The sequence below is a fragment of the Aotus nancymaae genome, unplaced genomic scaffold (genome assembly GCF_030222135.1).
Source record: "Aotus nancymaae isolate 86718 unplaced genomic scaffold, 86718_ANA_hifiasm-v0.15.2.pri h1tg000017l, whole genome shotgun sequence".
Lineage (NCBI taxonomy): Eukaryota > Metazoa > Chordata > Mammalia > Primates > Aotidae > Aotus > Aotus nancymaae.
The window spans coordinates 13,974,732-13,996,022 of record NW_026988429.1 but is presented as its reverse complement, the minus strand read 5'-3'; the positions used below and the strand labels follow the sequence as shown (position 1 = coordinate 13,996,022).

Sequence of the window (21,291 nt, the reverse complement as noted above, 5' to 3'; positions counted from 1 at the left end):
TAACTTTTATTTTAGATTCTGTGGTATATGTGGAGGTTTGTTATATACATAACTTGTGTCACAGGGGTTTGTTGTACAGATTATTTGGTCACCCAGGTATTAAGTCTAGTATTCATTAGTTATTTTTCCTAATATTCTTCCAACTTTCATCTTCGACACTACAATAGGCCCTAGTGTCTGTTGTTTCCCTCTTTATGTCCATATATTCTCATCATTTAGCTTCTACTTAGAAGTGAGAACATGTGGTATTTGGTTTTCTGTTCCTGTGTTAGTTTGCTAAGGATAATGGCCTCCAGTTCCATCCATGTTCCTGCAAAGGTCATGATCTTGCTTTTTATGGCTGCATAGTATTCCATGGTGTACATGTACCACATTTTCTTCATTCAATCTGTCACTGATGGGCACTTATATTGACTCTATATCTTTGACATTATTGTGAATAGTGCTGCAGTGAACATATGCATGCATGTGTCTTTATAATAGAATGATTTATATTCCTTTGGGCATATACTCAGTAATAGGATTGCTGGGTCAAACGATATTTTTGCTTTTAGGTCTTTGAGGAATCACCCATTGTCTTCCACAATGGTTGAAATAATTTACATTCCCACCAACAGTGTATAAGTGTTCCCTTTTCTCTGCAACCTCACTAGCATTTGTTATTTTTTGACTTTTTAATAATAGACACTCTAATTGCTGTGAGATTATATCTCATTGTGGTTTTGATGTGCATTTATCTAATGATCAGTGATGTAGAGCTTTTTGTCATATGATTTTTGGCCACATAAATGTCTTCTTTTGAAAGTATCTGTTTATTTCCTTTGCCCACTTTTTAATGGGGTTGTTTGAATTTTTTGTTATAAATCTGTTTATGTTTCTTATAGATGCTGAATAATAGACCTTTGTCAGAAGGACAGTTTGCAAAAATTTTCCCATTTGTCAAATTTTGCTTTTGTTTCAGTAGCTGTTGGCATCTTTGTCGTGAAATCTTTGCCCATTGCTATATCTAGAATGGTATCTCCTAGGTTGTCTTTCAGGATTTTTATAGTTTGGAGTTTTACATTTAAGTATTTGATCCATCTTGAGTAATTTTTATATATGTTGTAAGGAAGTGGTCCAGTTTCAGTCTTCTGCATATGGCTAGCCAGTTATCTCAGCACCGTTTATTGAATAGGGAACCCTTTCTCCATTGCTTGTTTTTGTCAGATTTGTCAAAGATCAGATGGTTGTAGGTATGAGGAATTATTTCTGGGCTCTCTATTCTGTTCCTTTGGTCTATGTGTCTGTTTTTGTGCCAGTATCATGCTGTTTTGGTCACTGTAGGCTTGCAGTATAGTTTTAAGTCCAGTCACATGATGTCTCCTACTTTGTTCTTTTGTCTGAGTATTGCCTTGGCTATTCAAGCCATTTCCTGTTCCCATATAAATTTCAAAATAGTTTTTTTTTTTCTATGAAGGATGTTATTGGTAGTTTGGTAGAAATAGCACTGAATCTGCATATTGCTTTGGTCAGTATGGTCATTAAACAATATTGATTCTTCCTATCCATGAGCGTGTAATGTTTCTCTATTTGTTTATATCATGTCTGATTTCTTTAAGCAAGTTTTGCAACTCTCATTGTAGAGATCTTTTTGCCTCCCTAGTTAGTCGCATTCCTAAGTATTTTATTCTTTTTGTGGCAGATGTGAATGGGATTGCTTTACTGATTTGGCTCTTGGTTTGGCCGTTGTTTGTGTACAAGAATGCTGTGATTTTTGTATGTTGGCTCTTATATCCCGAAACACTGCTAAAGTGGTTTATCAGTTTACAGAGGTTTTTGGCCAATAATATGTAATTTTGTAGATATAGAATCGTGTCACCTGCAAACAGGGAAAGTCTGACTTCCTCTCTTCTTATTTAGATACACTTTATTTTTTTCTCTCACCTGATTGCTCCGGCAATGACTTCCAATTATTAATATATGTTGAATGGGAATGGTGAGCGAGGGCATTCTCATCTTGTGCCGACTTTCATATGGAACGATTTCAGTTTTTGTCTATTCAGTATGATAATGGCTGTGGACTTGTCATAAATGTCTCTTATTATTTTTAGAAATATTTTTCCAATACTTTGTTTGTTGAGAATTATTAACATGAATGGGTTGTTGATTTTTATTGAAAGCGTTTTCTTCATTTATTAAGATAATCATATGGTTTTTGACTTTAGTTCTGTTTATGATTTGCATATGTTGAACCAACCTTGAATCTCAGGGATAAAGCCCACTTGATAGCGGTGAACTAGCTTCTTGATGTGCTGCTGGATTCGGTTTGCTGATATTTTGCTGAAGATTTTTGCATCAATGTTCATCAAAGATATTGGCCTGGAGTTTCCTTTTTGTTGTTTTGTTTTGTCTCTGTCAGGTTTTGGTATCAGGATGATGCTGGCTTCATAGAATGAGTTGGGAAGGAATGCTAAGAGAATTCCTGTCACCAGAGCTGCCTTACAAGAGCATCCCAAAGACACACTAAATATGGAAAGAAAAGACCATCACCAGCCACTACAAAACCACATGTAAGTATACAGACCAGTGACATGATAAAGCAGCAGCACAAACAAGCCCACGTAATAACCAGTGAACAACACGATGAGAGAATCAAATCTACATATATCAATACTAACTTGAATGTAAATGGGCTAAATGCCCCAATAAAAGGCACAAGTGGAAAATGGATAAAGAAGCAAGACCCAATAGTATATTATTGTCAAGAGACCCATCTCACATTCAATGACAGCCATAGGCTCAAAATAAAGGGATGGAGAAAAATCTATCAAGCAAATAGAAAACAAAACAAGCAGAGGTATCAATCCTAGTTTCAGACAAAACAAACTTTCAACCAGCAAACATCAAAAAAGACAAAAAAAAAAAAAAAAAAAAACCATTGCATAATGTTAGCAGGTTCAATTCAATAGGAAGGCTTAACTATCCTAAATATATTTGCACCCAACACAAGAGCACACACATTTATAAAGGAAGTTCTAAGAAATTATTTGGCTAACCTTGACAGAGAGAAAAAGAGAGAAATATAGGATATTCACCACTTTACAGAAACTAATTACAAGAAAATGTATATGTACTGCCTTTTCTTTCCCCTTTTCCTCTCTCATAAATAAGGCTATTCATTCTCTAGCTTAAAGAGACAAATTTGCTTCCTTGCCAAGTTCTATTGACTTGAGTGTTCTCATGAAGTGTAATTCACTATGCCCAGAAAAAGACCATTTCTAACACTTGTTCCTAACATTTTTAAACAGTTAACCTGGTTGCAACAGATAAAGACAATCCTTGAACCTAGCTCAATTCCATGCTATTATTGGGAGGAAACTGTGAAGATCAGTACAAGACAAGTTAGGAGCAGTTACCTTCTTTAAATTACCAAGGAAGGAGCCAAACACTGTGGCCATTCATCTTCCACAGATTGATCCGAACACACATCTCTACATCATCAGGTCTCTGATACTTTCTTAGAGGAGCAGGACCTTGTGAACTCTGTCATCACCACAAATCTAGACTTTTACGGTTGGATCCTTCCACTCACTGCTGCAAGCAGCATTGACTTGATCTCTATTGGTTCTCCTGCAAAAAGAGAAAATATTTTATGCTATTTTTTTTTTTACAAATGAGGCCCTCCACCCTCTTGTTGGCTCTTACACCTCTGCACCCACCAGGGAACTTGAATATTGTCCCCTAGGGAAGATCTTTCCTTTTTAGTCAAAGATAAAAACTCAGCTCCAACCTTGCCTTAAACAATCAGTACTCCTCCATTCACCTTTTCAAAATGAGGCTTCCTGCTCAGCAACTGGGGCTGCTAATGCTCTGGGTGTCTGATAAGGGAAGAAGGGAGATGAGGGAGGAGAATTTGGTGGATGGGTGAGCCCTGGGTGTTCCCCTGCATCCCATGTGTGTTCTGTCCACATGTCAGATGTGCTCATCTTCTGCTCAGGCATGTCGTGTTTAGATCTGTGAGAGTGAGGAAGATTCCAAAAGGAACAAAGACCTGTCCTCTGGGGAACGCTCTGACACAGAAAGAAGGAGATGTTGGAGGAGAGTCCTGGAGATTTCTTCATGTATTGCAACCTTCTGTTCTTAAAAAAAAAATGATTTTAGAGCTACAAACCAAATCACAATTACACAAAAATGATTTACACTGAAATAATTAACAAAAGTAAAATTATATATTCTCAGCAAACTGACACAAGAACACAAAATCAAACACTGCATGTTCTCACTCATAGGCGGGTGTTGAACAGTGAGAACACATGGACACAGGGAGGGGAGCACTATACACTGGGGTCTGTTGGGGGGATATAGGGGAGGGACAGTGGGGGGTGGGGAGTTGGGGAGAGATAGCATGGGGAGAAATGCCACATATAGGTGAAGGGGAGGAAGGCAGCAAATCACACTGCCATGTATGCACCTATGCAACAATCTTGTATGTTCTTCACATGTACCCCAAAACCTAAAATGCAATTAAAAAAAAAAAAAGAATAACTTTAAAAAAAAAATTATGAAACTGACACAATGATTGTATACAACCTTGCACTTCTCTCTCATTATTTCAGGATCCAGTGGGGATAGTCTGTTGACCCAGACTCCACTCTTTTTGCCTGTCACCCCTGGAAGGCCAGCCTCCATCTCCTGCAGGTCTAGTCAGAGCCTCCTGCATAGTGATGAATACACCTATTTGAATTGGTACTTAGAGAAGGTGAGCCTTGGGGGATGCTCCACTACAGAAGCTCTGCAAAAACCCCCTGGGCTCTGCACTCTCCCAGCAAGCTCAAGTGTCCAAAGGGGACATAGAGTCTCTGGCTGATAGATTTCCAGAGGCCTGTGGAGAGAGCAGATTACTCTTTACCTGCTCAACTGGCTCATTCTGCAGGAGTCACTGGGGGCTAGGGACAAGTTCCTATGTGTGGTAGCCCCATGCAGGGTTCCCAGCTTCCTCTTCCTTCACCCCAGCATCTATGTCCTCCCTCCCTCAACTCTCAATACCTTCCCTCTGAAGATCCGCTAGGAGTGCTCCAGTCTTCCCTATGTCCTGGCCCCTCCAAGGTAGATGCACCTCCTGGCTGTGTCTACTTAGCCTTCTTTGTTCTCCTTGTTATGAGAAGCTGTTATATAACTAAGAGAGTTCATTGCACTGCTCAGATGTGCTGTGATCTTTCCTGAAGCTAAATTTTATTAACTCAAGTAGCTCATCAGAGGGTGGGGAAATATTACTAGAATAACTAGAGTTCCCTTTTTACACTGAGATGGTCATGTTAATTAAATGTTATCCAAAGAACTCAAGTTATAGAGGATGTAAAAGTCACAATTTCCTTCAATCATAAGGGTAAACTCAGGTGTCCAAAATATAAATTGAAATAGAAAGTTGACAAATGATAAGAAAAGGTAATGGGAAATGCTGTCACATATTTTTTAGGTGATAGAGTTAAAGAATTAGAGAATTTAAAGAATGAGTAGGACTGAATAAAATGGAAAAGGAAAGGGTAGGAAAAAAGAAGGCAGAATGGAAAAAAATATTTTCAATGACATTGACCAGAAAGGTTTGGTTGGAAAATAGGATCTGTGGAAGGAAAAAGCAAGACAAGGATACTACCTTCTATGTGGGAGGTTTTAAATAGGAGGAATCAAGGATTTAATGTCAAGAAGGACCAAAGTTAAAAGTTGACTACAGATAAATAAAAGAGACCAGGAAAATAAGGAATCCAAATGGAAACTTCCCAGGGTCGAGGAGGTACATAGAAGAGAGAATGATCCAGGAGGGTGTAAAACTCACTGGACCCTTCTCTAGAGGGTAAACATAAATCTTAAACTGACTCAGTCATGTGATCTGCCCATTAAAACACACAGGTTCTTGTGACACAAAAATTCTTGGCAATGTCTGTAAGAGATCACAACATTTTTCTTTAGTAATCTTTCACAAAAAGAGATCCAGAAAAAGCCAAATCTTTTAATTTTATCCTGTGCCCTGCAAACCCCCTCAGGAATACATCAAGATATGTGACCTCCTTGACAGACAAAGGAAGCATGCATGTTTGGGGCTGTGTGCAGAGGAAGCAGCTGCTGCAGCAAAGACCCCAAGGCCTGGGGAGGAGGTTTGTGTTCGAGGCTGAAGCACTGTGGGAGGAGCGCTATAGAACTGCTGGCAGTAATAAACTGCCACATCTTCAGCCTGCAGCCTGCTGACGGTGAGAGTGAAATCTGTCCCAGACCCACTGCCACTGAATCGGTCAGGGACCCCAGACACCTGGGTGGACGCCCAGAGGATGATTTGCTTAGGAGCTTGTCCTGGTTTCTGCTGGTGCCAGGCTAGTTTCTGGAGCTTGATAAAAGACTCTGGCTGGACTTGCAGTTGATGGTGACCCTCTCACCCAGAGACAGAACCAGGGAGCCTGGGGACTTGGTCATCACAATGTCCCCATAGGTACCTGCAATCAGAAATGGACAATGATTATACATAAACTTACACACACTTTACCTTATATACATTGAAATATGTCACTTAAAATGTGCTTTCTAATAGTATTACAAGTCAGCACATAAGTGGGTCCATATTGGAAACAGTAATTATTTCCCACTACATCTTAATTTTGTTTTCTACACAGATATTACTCTTAAAAGACTGCAGCATTTTTCAGTTTCTCACCAGAGACCCAGAGCAACAGGGATACGACAATTTGGGTCTGTGACACAATCTTGCTGCTGCTGCCTGCCTGATGCACATAGCAAAGGTCCCTTTTATAAAATCTGGGACTGTAGCCTGAAATGGGCCTATCCAAAGCAGCCAGAGAGCACAGAAGCAAATTTCATGAGCAGTGGGTTGTGAAAGTATCCAATGCAAATCCAGAGCCCAAAATGTCATCATAGAACATGTGATTGTGTGACTAGAAAAGACACAAAACTCAACTTAGAAGCTCTAAGAATTCAGAAGCTCACTACACATGACTAAATGATCTAATGAAGAGACTTCGTTTTACATTAGAAATATATTTAAATGATTTGAGTTTCCAGAAACAATAGACTAATTTCGTCAGATTAATAATCCTGGTAAAATAATAAAACATGCTGGGGAAAAAACTAAAACAAAAAAGAAAGGAAGGGAGGCGGCAAGGGAGTGAGACAGGAAGACGGTAAAGGGAGAGAAAGGAAAAAGAGGAGAATAAAATGACAACTTATAAAACCTGTAACTAAAATATATCTCACCTCCAAAGCCACTTTTATCCTGTAAGTATTTAAGAAAACTGCAAACACTTGAGATCTGGCTTCAGGGCTATGTCTGGGCCAGAGAACAGAAGATAGGTCCAGAATTCACTTACATGGCAAATCCTGTGGGACTTTAAGCTAGGGGCAAGAAGGGCTCTAATCTCAAAGAGTGAATCAAAAAGAAACTGGAAACTCTTCTTTCCACAACTGCTAGGAACTGAAAAGAGGGTTCCAGGTTAATTGGGAAATGGAGAAGAAAAACACGATTTCCTTGTAAAGTAATGGCTGCAGACCAACACTTTCAAGGACTTTTACTCCAAGAATGCATGTCTGAGAAGGGTCTAGAGCTCTCCAGTTTCGAAATTGCTTTAAGATAAGTGTTCTGGTATGGCATCCAAATGAAAACCCCTCTGGAGGAGGGCATGACCATTCTAAGTTTTCAAGAAACTTTACGAGTCAATTTCAAAGGGCCAATAGCCCACGAAGTCAGAGATTCTTGACATCCAAATGCAGTAAGATGATTGGAGTATGAAGGAGAAACAACAGAAATAACAAAGAGCAAAGTCTGCCTAGACTTCATATTTGGGATCATGAAAGCATATTTAGGGAAATAAATAACAAACTTGACATTATGTGCAAAGTATAAGAAACAAAAAAAGAAAAACAGGAACACCATCAACCAACTGATTTAATTAACATCTGAGGGTATTTTGTATCTAGAGAAACTTATTTGTCTGATCTTAAAACTTCAGCATTCAGGCCAGCCGTGGTGGCTCACTTTGGGAGGCCAAGGCGGGCAGATCACCTGAGGTCAAAGTTCGAGACCAGCCTGACAAACGTAGAGAAACCCCATCTCTATTAAAAATATAAAATTAGCCAGGCATGGTGGTGCATGCCTGCAATCCCAGCTACTCGGGAAGCTGAGGCAGGAGAATCTCTTGAACCCAGGAGGCGGAAGTTGCAGTGAGCCAAGGTTGCGCCATTGCACTTCAGCCTGGGCAACAAGAGTGAAAGTCCATCCCCAAAAAAAAAACTTTAGCACTCAGCCAGAAACATTATTGACCACCAAATATGAGTTTTAATTGCTCTATAACAATATGCTTTTCCTTTTTATATTTCCATAAATGGATAATTTAGGGAAATTTTTCTCATGTGGAATATTTACATAAATTCTTATAATCTGTTTCCAATTTTACCTAGGTCTACTAGGATACCATAATATGAAAAACCCAGACAGTGTCTAGGTTAAGGAGGTTGGTAACTTCTGGGGGCAAGGATACTAAAAATGAGTAAGATCTGCCCAAGTAAGTTTCTAACAAGTTATCATATTCTCTAGATTTTTGTTAAATATTATAATTTTACCTTGTGACTGCTCCAGTGAGCTCAAAACTCATTTCTTTTTATTTCATTTACTATTGTTCATTCGGATTCAGCAAATAGAGGCCAGCCTTGAGGATCCAGAAAAGTCAAGAAAGTTAACACACCTGCTACTCATGTTGTTTAGAAGGAGCGTATACACTCCGAGAGTAAACACATTCACAGAGCTTTTCCTGAGCTCTCTGTTAACTAGGGTGTTTATTTGTGAATTTATGGTCTAGTGAGCTGCAAATCACAGGTATTTAGAGAATGTGCCCAACCTCAATCAAAGGTGCCTCTGAACTCAGGACTCCACTCCAGCTAATCCGCAGATAAGAAAGCTACTTCAGTTGGGTGGATGGATGTCAATTTTTATGCAATGACAAACTAATAGTTAATCAGAAAGAACGTCCTTTAGGAACCAGATAGGGAACAGGCTACTGAATGTCTCCAAGTGTGTCCAAATTAGTGTGGGAGTGAGGTATTTGGACTGACAAAGTCTATAACTCAAAATCTATAGGATGTGTAACCATATCACACTCTCCACCCCACAAACATTGACTCCAGGATAACCAACATGAACATTGCCACCACCAAGTCAGTCTTGCCAGGGCATACAAATCGCACACTGGATTCCAGTTTTATTGAGCCCAAAATAACAGATCTGGCAACAAAGACAAACTACAATAAAACTAAACTGTATAAGTCCTTCATCACTCAGTGGACTGTGGACAAGATTAGAGACCTGCGGAGGCCTGCTCGCCTCTCCCCAATAATCTCGTGGAGGTTACGCCCCTTTACCAACTTTTGTTATTTGCATCCAGTGTGAATGAACCAGCTTTAGCAGCTGGATAGTTTTGTTGTCTGGGTCACAGCACAGTTTCTTAACAAATAAGAAACAGGTTTTCCTTTAAAAATAAGAGTATCTTAACTTTCCATCTATAGATAATATAGAAAAATTTCAAAGTACTTTTCTAAGAAAAAAATTCTATAACATTTACTTTTTCTATACATTTCAAGACAACAAATGATAAAATAAAACAATCAGAATTGGGGACTTGCAAGCGTATTACATTAATTTCACAAAAAAATAGGAATATTCTCTTAAATTCAAGTATCTAAAAATACTGTGTAAAAGCAGTATTTGTTTTGTTTTGTTTTGTCTGAGATGAAGTTTTGCTCATTGTTGCCCAGACTGGAGTGCAGTGGCGTGATCTCGGCTCACGGCCACCTCCAGCTCCCAGGTTCAAATGATTCTCCTGCCTCGGCCTCCCCAGTAGTTGGGATTACAACTGCCTGCCACCACGCCTGGCTAATTTTGTATTTTTAGTAGAGACGGGGTTTTACCATGTTAGTGAGGCTGGTCTCAGACTCCTGACCTTAGGTGATCTGCCCACTTCGGCCTCCTAAAGTGTTTGGATTACAGGCATGAGCCACCATGCCTGGCCGAAAGTAGTTTTTTTAAGTTCATTTGAATTTACTACTATTCAATAGAATAGTAGGGGAAAAAAAACTACAAAATTCTTACTCATTTTCCCCCAATACAAGTTTCCATATTGCATAGTGGATGCATAAATTTCCTAGAGCTGTTGTATCACAAACTTGGTGACTGAAAACAACACAAAGTTTTTCTTTCACATTTTTGGAGGCAAGAAGTCTGAAATTAATACCCTGACCAGCTTCCTCTTCCACAATGTTGAGCTTCAATGACATCCCAAGGAAAGACATTGAAATAATTCATTCAATTCTTGTTATTCTAACATATGAAATCCCCTTTTCAACTGTGAACTCTTGACTGTGGCTATCCAAACTACATGACAAGAAAGAAAAGATACGGGAAGAATTTTCTGTTATCAGTCACAAAAAATATATAAAATTATCCCTTGTTCATTCTGTCCTACTGTCCTTAGAGAATTCTTCCCTTAAGAAATTTTTGATTAATCTGGTATGGATGTGTGTGTGTGTGTGTGTGTGTGTGTGTGTGTATATACACACACACACACACACATACACACACACAGAGAGAATAGGCTATCCACCAGTTTATAACAACTAATTACAAGAAATTTTATATTCACTATCTGAGGCATGAAGTCCTTTCCCTTTTAACTCTACCTTAAACAAAGATATTAACTCTCTAGCTTAAAAAAGTAGATGTTTTATTCCCTGCCAAGTTTTTTTGACGTGAGCACTGTCATGAAGTTTAATTCAGTATGTCTAGGAAAAGAACATTTCTAATACTTGTTTCTAACATTCTTAAATAGTTTACTTGGTAATAGCAGTTACCAGACAACTTTCAAACTAGTTCAACTCCATGCTGTTGTTAGGAATGAAATTGTGAAGATCAGTACTAGACAAGTTGAAAGCTGTTTCCATTTTTCGACTAGCTAGAAAGAAACCAAACAGGGTGCCCGTTCACCTCCCAGAGACTGACCTAAACAAACATCTCTACATCATCAGATCTGTGATGCTTTCTTAGAGGGACAGGACCATGTGCACTGTGTCCTCACCATAAATCTCGACTTCTATAGTGGGATCCTTCTGCCCGCTGCTGCAGGGGCATGGACTTAATCTCTATGTGTTTTCTTCCAGAGAGAGAAAATACTTTGTCATTTTTCTCAAAAAAGAGGACCTCCGCCCTTCAGTTGGCTTTTTCCACACTGCTGCATCCACCAGGGAATTTGCATATTGTCCCCTAGGGAGGACCTTCCCTTGTGAGTCTGAGATAAAAGCTCACCTCTAACCTTGCCTTGACTGATTACGACTCCTCAGTTCACCTTCTCACAGTGAGGCTCGCTGCTCAGCTCCTGGGGCTGCTAATGCTCTGGGTCCCTGGTAAGGAAAGAAGGAGATGAGGGAGGAGAATGAGGTGGGAGGGTGAGCTCCGGGGGCCCCACTGCCTCCCATGTGTGTTCTGTTCATATGTTAGATGTGCACATCTGGTTCTCTAGGATGGGGCATGTGACATTTAGATGTGTGAATGTGAGGAAGATTCAAGAAGGAACAAGGACCTGTGCTCTGGGAAAGACTCTAACACAGAAAGAGGAGGAGGATGTAGGAGAACCCTAGAAGTTCCCGTATGTCTTGTAAATCTCTTTTCTTAAAAATTAGGTATTTAGAGATGTAAACCAAATCACAGTCACATAAAAACGATACAGCCTGAAATAATTAACAAAAGGAAAATTATGCAAATAACATAATATTTGTATATAATCTTGTACTTTTTTCTCAATATTTCAGGATCCACTGGGGTTATTGTGATGGCTCAGACTTCACCACCCCTGCCTGTCACCTTTGGAGAGCCAGCCTCCATCTCTTGCAGGTCTAGTTAGCACCTCCTGCATAGAGATGAATGCACCTATTTGAAGTGGTACCTGCAGAAGCCAAGGAAGCCTTCTCAGCTCCTGATCTATGAGGTTTCCAACCAGTTTTCTGGGGTTCCCGACAGGTTCAGTGGCAGTAGGACAGGCACAGACTTCACACTGAACGGCAGCAGAAACAAGGCTAAGGATGTTGGGATTTATTTCTGCATCCAAGGTACACGATCTCCTCGCAGAATGATACAGCCTGAAACAATATTCCCTGCTGGGGTGGCTCAGGTGTCCACATGTGCTGCTTCCCTGAGGAGCAGCTCAGCAGATTCTCTGAGTCTATGTAAGGGAAATATGTCAAAGAACTCAGGGAAAGAGCTTGCCCCTGAGGGTTAGGGTGTATGCATGCCTCAGCTTCAACTCAAGAACCACTCATTCAACCTCCTCAGCTGCAGCTGTTTTCACGTGGCAGTACCAGGAGCCGAATGGAGGCATTCAAGCAACCAGATGTGATAGAAGAGAAAGCCTAGTAAAAGCTCATGCTCCTCCTCCCTGCCTTGTGTACATTCATCAATTAAATCCATTCAGCCTAAGAGCCACATAATTGCAGCTTATTCATGACAGTGCAAAACTAAGATGTTTTTGGTTGTTTTACTTGGTCAAGCAGGTGCTAGTATGCACGCAGCATGATAATATTTGGTGACGTAAGACACTTTTTCTCTCCCACCTCCCACTTTCCACTCCCATTTCATTTACCCCACTTCTCCACTTTCACTTTCTTTTAGCACAAGACCTTCTCCAGAGCAGGGACAGGCCCAGGATTTTGTACTACTGTCTTCAAGGGAGTAGCAAAGGAAAATTCTTTATGTTTTTTATTTTGGGCAGCTGGATAGAGTTTGTAAACCTCTTCAAAAAAAAAGGCCTAGTGCCAAAGTGTCTTTGAACAGTCTTTGTCACAGACTGTTGGAATAAAAAGTTTTTTCAATTACAAGCTGCATTTTAAAAGTAAAACACCAAGTCTGGAAGAATTAGAAATCATAAAAATATCCTTCCCCCCACTCCGCCCAAAAAAAAAAAAATCTGGCTTTAGACACAGGCATAGGACAGTAAATAAGAACATGAGGGGCACACAGTAGAGGTCAACTGTGGACTCAAGACCAAGCTCTGTGGCTCATAAGTTGGATGTTGATGCTGGTGGGTGGGGTTTGAGATGTAAATCCGTGTGTGAGCTCTAATGTATTTCTTAGGAAGAATCACAGAGTTGAAGGAACCCCTTCCTGGCACTCAAGGTTGTGCCCTGAGCCACTACAAGCTCATGAGAAAGTGGAGCATCACACAGGACTCTCAGTCTTTAGAAACTCAATGGTTAGTGAAGTGACAGTTCAAATGCACCTTGGGTAGTATCACACATTCTTATTTAACTCAGTAGGGTATGGGTAAGCTCCCAAAGGTTTAATCTACCTGTATCATACGCCTGAAAATGATCTGAGAGAGCATGTCATTCAGAAGAGACCATGTAGTCAAGAAGTAGATTATGTTGACCAAAGGCAGAGCTGGGGCTGGGAAGCTCAGTAGGAAATTAAGCGGTGGGAGCCAAGGGCCGTGTCTAAGACATACGTAGGGGACAACTAATGCAGCATTGGAGATGGGAAGCCCCATTAAAAAGTGAGAATTTTCACTTTATCAGGCACACTCTCTCAGCTGCCTTTCTCTCCCAAGACCACAGCAAATATAAGGAGAAATCCAGCCTGGTGTTATGAGTTCAGCTGTTGTCCAATCTATTAAGGCAGCTCCAAGCAACTGCCAGACTCACCTGGATTCTCCTCCCAGTAGTGTTACTTCTGCCTGTCCCAACCCAGAAACCCTGTCGACACTCAACTTCAGCAAATTTCACTACAGAACTAAGTGAGATAACAAGCTCGTTCTGTTTAGTAGCGCAGAGTAAGACATTTCCCTATGCTGTGTAGGGACTAACAACGGACACCCAAAAGGTCATTCAATCCCCAAAGCAGCAACCAATGACATACATATGTATATATATATATATATGTATATGTATATATGTGGAGAATGTCACACAGAAAATGAAAGAAAATACAAGAATCCAATCAGATGCAGAGAATGTGGATACAGAATAACATACAAGAAAAGGACTAAAAGATTGGTGGTTTTGACACTTGATGAAACCTGGGAATTCAGAGAAATGTATTCACTTACACTTGGATTTGCCCTCTCAATGTTTCTCATTGTTGTATAGCTTCAGTTTTGTGTACAGTAGTTCCCCCTTATCCTCCGGGGATGTGTTTCAAGACACCCAGTGGACTCCTGAAACCTCAGATACTACCAAACCCTTTATACACGGTTTTCTCTATATATACATACCTATGATAAAGTGTAATGTATATATTAGGCATAGCAGGAGATTAATAACAATAATAAAATAGAACAGTGTTAACAACATACTGTAATAAAAGTTATGTGAATGTGATCGGTCTCTCTCGCTCTCAAAGTATCTTCTTGTACAGCACTCACCTGTTTTAGACTGTGGTTGACTACAGGTAACTGAAACCACAGAAAGGGAATTTTTGGATGAGCGGGGACTAATATACTTAGGAATACAACTATATACATATGATTTTATTTTTAAGACTATATTGTATTTATGTATCTACTAGTATATTATACAAAGCAATTTTTATTCCATTATATGGCTTTTAGTTTTATTATATATGTAATCTGACACACAAAAAAGCATAAAATTGCTTCCCTCAACCACATTTTTACTCAAAACTTAGAATCATCTGCAGTCCTTGGTTAAAAATGTGTTTTTCTAGAAACTTCTGCAGTCTGACTAAATAAATTCCATGGAAACTATGAAAAAAAAAAAAGGAACGAAATGAGAACTCAGATTCACCTCACCTGCAGAGGTCTATTTCTTCTTAGAATTTTAGGCCATCTAATCTTCGTGTCTTCTGTAGCTCTCCAATCTCATCATACACATGAATTTTTAGTTAACTTTTTGTTTATTTCTTTTTTTTATTTCTTCATATGAGCTGTGGTTTTGTTGTAAGTTTTTGTTTATTTCTGCATTTATAGCAATGGCTATGTTGGTCTTCTAACTGGAAGTTTTTCATTTTTTAATTAAATTATAATGTAGAGGTTCCCACTTCTTTATTATATTATAAGGTATTAAGGTTTATGTCAATCAATAAATATATGTGACATAATCAGACAAATGCTGAAACCTTTTAAAAACCAAAGAAATGACAGTGATCATGTCAGAGTTTATAATATTAAATAATAAACATGATTTTCATATGCCAGTAATAAATGTCTAGAAATATATGGTTTAAATATACCCCATTTAAAATTTTCTGTTTTTTTTTTTTTTAAGAAGAGGTCTCACTATGTCACTCAAGCTGGCCTCAAACCCCTGAGATCAAGCCATTCTCCTTCCTAGGCCTCTCACTTCTAATACTATTCGTGATTTAATAACGGGACACAACATTTATGGTATTATGTTACACTAAAGTAAGTGAAGGTTTGAATTAACAACAAAATAATCTCCTTCTGGTAAAGAAAAAAAACTGTATTTGAGATGCTGCCTATTCCAAAGTAAGACACTCCATGGTGAGTGCAATCAAAATTTCAATGACAATATACAGCATAAATCTATATAGAGAGCACGAGCACAAAAAGAAAACTTAATTCTTTTGATTAAGAAATCATTATCTTGGCCAGGTGTGGCGGCTCAAGCCTGTAATATTAACACTTTGAAAGGCCAAGGAGGGCGGATCATCTGAGGTCAGAAGCTCAAGAATAGCCTGGCCAACATAGTAAAACTCAGTCTCTACTAAAAATACGAACATTAGCCAGGCTTGATGGCTGCACCTGTAGTCTCAGCTACTCGGGAGGCTGAGGCAGGAGAATTGTTTGAACCCAAGAGGCAGAAGTTGCAGTGAACCAAGATTGCACCACTGCACTCCAGCCTGGGTGACTGAGTGAGACCCTGTCTCAAATAATAATAATCATTTTTTTCAATAATTAATCTACAAATATTTGAAGTCCCAAAGAGAGAAAAAAATAATAGAGCAGAAGGAAATATACTTGGAAAAAAGAATAGACAGATACTTATCAGTGCTACTGTATTAAAGAAATGCTAAAGATAGTTCTGATAGAAGGAATGCAACAATAGGTAGAAGTATGAGGATATTCAAGATATGAACACTGGGAAGCACAAATAAAGAATAAACATAAATTAACATGGGTTGCACAAACAACAGGTGTATATATTGTAGAGTATAACATGCATATATAATTGGCAAGCATGAAAAACACATGCCAAAAAAGTAGGGCAAATGTAATTAAAAGATCCAACAGTTTTAGGAAAGTAGTAAAATTATCATTTTTTACTAGGTAATGATAAGCTGAGAGTATCTGCTGTATTGTAAATGAGTGCATACTTGACAAGTTAACATAAGGAAACACTAGAATTGAAAAATTATTCAAAAAACAGCAAGAAAACAGGAAAATGGACCATACAGGTGAAATAGAAATACTAATTGTAAAAAACAGACTTTAAACCAACAAAGATCAAAAAAGACAAAAAGGACATTACATAATGGTAGAAAGATCAATGCAATCAAGAAGAGCTAACTATCCTAAATATATATGCACCTGATACAGGAGCACACAGATTCATATAGCCAGTTCTTAACAACCTACAGAGAGATTTAGACTCTCACATAATAATAGTGGGAGACTTTAATACCCACTGTAAATATTAGACACATCAACAAGACAGAAAATTAACAAGGATATTCAGGATTTTAACTCAGCTCTGGACCAAGCAGACCTAATAGACATCTACAGAACTCTCCACCCCAAATCAACAGACTATACATTCTTCTCAGCACCAATCGCACTTATTCTAAAATTGACCACATAATTGGAAGTTAAACACTTCTCAGCAAAGGCAGAAGAATGGAAATCCTAACAGTCTCTCAGACCACAGTTCAATCAAATTACCATTCAGGATAAAGAAACTCACTCAAAACCACACAACTACATGGAAACTGAACAACCTGCTCCTGAATGACTACTGGGTAAAAAAATGAAATTAAGACAGAAATAAGTAAGTACTTTGAAACCAATGAGAACAAAGACACAACGTACCAGAATCTCTGGGACACATTTAAACCAGTGTCTAGAGGAAAATTTATAGCACTAAATGCCCACATCAGAAAGCTGGAAAGATCTGAAATGGACACCCTAACATCATAATTAAAGAAAACTAGAGAAGCAAGAGCAAACAAATTGAAAAGCTCACAGAAGACAAGAAATAACTAAGATCAGAGCAGAACTGAAGGAATAGAGACATTGAAGGAATAGATTTTTTGAAAACCCTTCAAAAAATCAAGGAATCCAGGAACTGGTTTTTTGAAAAGATTAACAAACTATATAGGCCACTAGCTAGACTAATAAAGAAGAATAGAGAGAAGAATCAAATAGACACAATAAAAAATGATAAAAGGGATATCACCACTGATCCCATGGAAATACAAACTACCATCAGAAAATACTATAAAACACCTCTATGCAAATAAACTAGAAAATCAAGAATAAATAAATAAATTCTTAGACACATACACCCTTCCAACTGAACCAGGAAGAAGTCAAATCCCTGAATAGAACAATAATAAGGTCTGCAATAGAGGCAGTAATTAACAGCCTACCAACCAATAAAAGCCCAGGACCAGAAACATTCATGGCCAAATTCTACCAGAGGTACAAAGAGGAGCTGCTATCATGCCTTCTGAAACTATTCCAAACAATAGAAAAAGAGAGACTCCTCCCTAACTCATTTTATGAGGCCACCATCATCCTGATGCCAAAACCTGGCAAAGACACACACACAAAAAAAATATCAGGCCAATATTTCTGATGAACATCAATGTGAAAATCCTCCATAATACTGGCAAACTGAATCCAACAGCACATCAAAAGTGTATTCACCATGATCAAGTTGGCTTCATCTGGTTCAACATACACAAATTAATAAAAGTAATACATCAGATAAACAGAAACAGTGACAAAAACCACATGATTATCTCAATAGATGCTGAAAAGGACTCCAATAAAATTCAACACCCCTTCATGCTAAAAACTCTCAATAAACTAGGTATTGATGGAATATATCTCAAAATAATAAGAGCTATTTATGACAAAGCCACAGCCAATATTGTACTGAATGGGCAAAAACTGGAAGCATTCCCTTTGAAAACTGGCAGGAGAAAAGGATGCCCTCTCTCACCACTCCTATTCAACATAATATTGGAAGTGCTGGCCAGGCAATCAGGCAACAGAAAGAAATAAAGGATATTCAAATAAAAAGAAAGGGAGTCAAATAGTCTCTGTTTGCAGATGTCATGATTGTATATTTAGAAAACCCCACTATCTCAGCCCAAAATCTCCTTAAGCTGATAAGCAATCAGCAAAGTCTCAGGGTACAAAATCAATGTGCAAAAATTACAAGCATTCCTATACACCAATAATAGAGAGCCAATCGTGAGTGAACTCTCACTTACAATTGCTACAAAAAGAATAAAATACGTAGGAATAAAATTTAGAAGGGACATGAAGGACCTCTTCAAGGAGAACTACAAAACACTTCTTAAGGAAATAAGAGAGGACACAAACAAATGGAAAAAAAAAATCCATGCTCATGGATAGGAAGAATTAATATTGCGGAAATGGCCATACTGCCCACAGTAATTTATTTATAGATTCAATGCTATCCCCATCAAGCTACTATTGACTTTCTTCACAAAATTAGTAAAATCTACTTTCAATTTTATATGGAACCAAAAAAAAAAAAATGCCCGCATAGCCAAGACAATCCTAAGCAAAAAGAACAAAGCTGGAGATATCACACTACTGACTTCAAACTATATTACAAGGCTACAGAAACCAAAAAATCATGGTACTGGTACCAAAACAGATATATACACCAATGAAACAGAACAGAGGCCTCAGCAATAATGCCACACATCTACAACCATCTGATCTTTGACAAACTTGAGAAAAAACAAGCAATGGGGAAAGGATTCCCTATTTAATAAATGATGTTGGGAAAACTGGCTAACCATATGCAGAAAACTGAAACTGGACCCTTTTCTTACACCTTATACAAAAATTAACTCAAGGTAGATTAAAGATTTAAACATAAGACCTAAACCATAAAAACCCTAGAAGGAAACCTAGGTAATACCATTCAGGACATAGGCATGAGCAAAGATTTCATAAATAAAACACCAAAAGCAATGGCAACAAAAGCCAAAATACACAAATGGGATTTAACTAAACTACAGAGCTTCTGCACAGCAAAGAAAACTATCATCAGAGTGGACAGGCAACCTACAGAATGGGTGAAAAATTTTGCAATCTGCCCATCTGACAAAGGTCTAGTATCCAGAATCTGCAAAAATCTTAAACAAATTGACAAGAAAAAAACAAACAGCCCTAACAAAAAGTGGGCGAAGGATATGAACAGACAGTTCTCAAAAGAAGACATTCATGTGACCAACAAACATGAGAAAAAGCTTATCAACACTAGTAATTAGAGAAATGCAAATCAAAACCACAATGAGATACTATCTCATGCCAGTTGGAATGATGATCATTAAAAAGTCAGGAAAAAACAGATGCTAAAGAGAATGTGGAAAAATAGGAACAATGGTGCAAACTAGTTCAACCATTGTGGAAGACAGCATGGTGATTCCTCAAGGGTCTAGAACCAGAAATAACATTTGATCCAGCAATCCTGTTACTGGCAATATACCCAAAGGATTATAAAGTATTCTACTATAAAGACACATGCACATATATGTTTATTGCAGCACTGTTCACAATAGCAAAGACTTGGAACCAACCCAAATGCCCATCAATGATAGACTAAATAAAGAAAATGTGGCATATATACACCATGGAATACTATGCAGCCATAAAAACAGGATGAGTTCATGTCCTTTGCAGGGGCATGGATGAAGCTGGAAAACATCATTCTCAGCAAACTAACACAGGAACAGAAACCCAAACACTGCATGTTTTCATTCATAAGTGGGAGTTGAACAATGAGAACACATGGACACAGGGAGGGGAACAACACACTGGAGCCTATCAGGGTTGGGGGAGTGAGCAATGGGAGAAAAAACATTAGGACAAATACCTAATGCATGCGGGGTTTAAAACCTAGATGATGGGTTGATAGGTGCAGCAAGCCACCATGACACATGTATACCTACGTAACCAACCTGCACGTTCTGTATATGTATCCCAGAACTTAAAGTAAAATTTAAAAAAAAGAAAAAGAAAAATAATTGAATGAATAGATTTAAAAGCACTTTAGACAGAACTGAAGACAGAATTAGTGACACGAAACTCAGGTCAATGACAAATTTCAAAACCAAAAAACAGAGAAAAAGAAGGGTAGAAAAGGTAGACCGTAAAAGACATTTGGAACACACTCAAAAGATCTAACATACATAACTGATATCCTAGAGAGAAGAGAGCGGGGAAAAGCAGCAGCAAGAGACGGAAGAAAAGGAGGTGAGAGATGCAATATTTGAAGAGAAAATAAATGAGACTCTTCTAAAATAGATGAAAGGTATCAACTCACATATTCAAGAAGTTTAGAGAACTACAAGAAAGACATGAAAACCTCTATACCTAGTAAAGCTGCTGAAAATCAAAAGAAAATAGGAAAATCTGGAATAATAAAAAATTAATTAATGCAAAATGACCAAAAGAAAAAGAACAACAACAAAAAAAGGAACATAAAGCAGAAGGGTCAATAAAAAGCAATAATGAAAGTTCCCTTTTCTCCGAAAAAAATATATATACAAAAAACTGAAATAATATTAAACATCTTCTCTGAACACAATGGAATAAAACTAGAAATCAATGACAAAAGGAATTTTTGAAACTTTACTAATACATCAAAATTAAACCATATGCTCCTTAATGACCAAGTGGGTAAATGAAAAAATTAAGAAGAAAATTGGAAAAATTTTTGAAATGAATGATAATGAAAATACTACATGTCAAAAGCTATGGGATAAGCAAAAACACTACTAACACGGAAGGTTATAGCTCTGCATTCCCTACATCAAAAAAGAGAAAAAGCTGCAAATAAACAATTTTATGATGAATCATAAAAAATTAGACAAGCAAAAGCAAATCAAACTCAAAATTAGTAGACAAAAATTAATAATAAAGATCAGAGCAGAAATAAACAAAATTGAAATGAAGAAAACAATACAAAAGATCAATGAAACAAAAAGCTGATTTTTAGAAAAGTTAAACAAAATTGACAAACCTTTAGCCA

General features: G+C 38.0%; 1 long non-coding RNA gene and 1 gene segment (V, D, J or C); one reads left to right on the top strand and one right to left on the bottom strand.

Annotated features, from left to right (window-relative positions):
- LOC105731229 (immunoglobulin kappa variable 2-29-like) overlaps positions 1 to 21,291 on the top strand; it is a 356,755-nt gene that overhangs the window by 302,914 nt on the left and 32,550 nt on the right.
- On the bottom strand, positions 6,271 to 15,066 carry LOC135275625 (uncharacterized). Its single transcript, XR_010343239.1, has 3 exons — positions 14,826 to 15,066; positions 11,333 to 11,427; positions 6,271 to 6,464 (listed from the first exon to the last, which is right to left on the bottom strand). It is a non-coding gene; the product is annotated as an uncharacterized LOC135275625 (long non-coding RNA).